Raw genomic sequence first — 1831 nt, 5'->3', positions numbered from 1 at the left:
TGTAAACAAGAAAAGAAAAGGGGGAGATGAGGATGACAGTCCGTTCACCCTGAAAAAGCCCAAACGTGGAGAGGTCGGGTAGGAGTACCCATTAAGCCCATGCACCCTTTAAGCCCACTTTTAACTTTGATGTCAATTTACGAAAAAAGGAAAACATATATTTTGTCATCAATTATTTCATCCAATCAAATGGTTTGTTACTTCTATCACATTTTTTATTGCACACCAATCACATTTTCCATTGTTGAGTTAGCCCCGCCCAAAAGTATATAGGTTCGGGACCCCTGACAAGAAGACAGCCAAAAACTTTGGTGTTTTGGGACCTGTCAGAAATTATCAAATTTCATCAATTTTCAGCCACATCTTTGGTAAGTACATTAATATTATGTCAAATAAGAGGTAAATGTGCTAATTTTGATATACAGATATATAGTATTTTGCCGAATTATACCATTTCCCTTCAAATGGACAGATGAGTTTTATGAGCTTGCAAACATAGCTAATCTCATGCTAATACCCCCTGCCGTGTTAAAGCTACACTGCCACAAGAACTTAAGTTGTCAGCTACAAATATTAAGCGTTTTGTTATTCCTTTAACATTGATATTTAGATAAATACATCATAGATTGTTCTGTGGAGTTGATTAATTTCATAAATTAGCTTCTTTTACAGATGGGCTTAAATGGTACATCACATGAAAGTGCATGCAAACTACAGCGAGCACATGCTAATATTTAATGATAAAAACTTAATATTTCTGAATTTGTGCACAGCAGTAACTGCTGTAATGTTTGATTCAAACTATATTTAAGCTCCACGCATGTTTTTGTAAACATATCTTACATTTTGAAAAGAAAGCTTTGTCTTTTTTCAGCGCTCATCATGGCGGAACCATTTAAGCCCACCTCATGTATTTCAATAGAGAATTTCCTCTAGTACCAGTTAAATGCAGTTTTCTGTTCAAAATTGTTTAAAATAAACAGTGCAATGTGTGACTTTAAATTACTGATCTACTTTACTATATAGATACGCATAGATAGATAGATAGATGGAGATAGAGAGACAGACAGAGAGATATAGCCTATAGATAGACAGATAGAATGTAAACTAACTTGGTGTGATTATGATTATAGATGTCTTTGTTTTCAGCAAGGAAATGTCAAAGAGAAAAAACTACAGCACATGTCCAAAGATGGTAGAGGCATGTCGCCTTTACCATGACGGAGCAATAAGGAATTTGTCTGTGCTTGCTAAACAATGTGGCGTGGACAGGAAATCTTTGAGGGAAAGAGTGACGGTCAAGGTCAGAGTTGAGGCTCATCAGGGACGGGAGACCTTCCTCAGTTCAGAAATAGAGAGGGACATTTCGGAGAGTCTTCAGGTAGGCTGTAAACATAGAACCTAGACTGTGAGGCTATAGTGCACAGAACAGGTTCAGTCCAACATGAAAGGACAACATTTACGTGATTTGATGTGATCTTAAAGTGTCTTACACTACTGTTTCTGTCCTGCAGGTCCTCTGTGACTGGGGTTGGGGCCTTACCCGTGCTGATCTTCTAGATCTTGTTGAGGAATACATTCTACATAATAATCTACAGAGTCCATTCACTAATGGAAGGCCAGGACGCAAATGGTTTAAACGTTTCATGCGAGATCATCCTGAGCTCACCATTCGCAAATCCGAACAGTTTGCTGTGGCTAGATGGGAGGCCTCAGCTAATGCTGATGTATTGAACCACTGGTACGAGCTTCTCAAAAGGGAAATGGATCTGGCTGGTGTCACATCAAAGCCTCAAAACATTTATAATGTCGACGAGACAGGGTTTGTGAC

At 38.4% G+C, this 1831-nt stretch overlaps 1 long non-coding RNA gene across 1 annotated transcript; it reads left to right on the top strand.

The window, feature by feature from the left end:
* Window positions 1-275: 275 nt before the first annotated feature.
* LOC134873990 (uncharacterized) lies at window positions 276-1831 on the top strand. Its single transcript, XR_010167009.1, has 3 exons — window positions 276-368; window positions 1150-1381; window positions 1515-1831. It is a non-coding gene; the product is annotated as an uncharacterized LOC134873990 (long non-coding RNA).

This window comes from Eleginops maclovinus, chromosome 12, assembly GCF_036324505.1.
Source record: "Eleginops maclovinus isolate JMC-PN-2008 ecotype Puerto Natales chromosome 12, JC_Emac_rtc_rv5, whole genome shotgun sequence".
NCBI classification, from domain to species: domain Eukaryota; kingdom Metazoa; phylum Chordata; class Actinopteri; order Perciformes; family Eleginopidae; genus Eleginops; species Eleginops maclovinus.
This window is presented reverse-complemented; position numbering and strand designations above follow the sequence as displayed.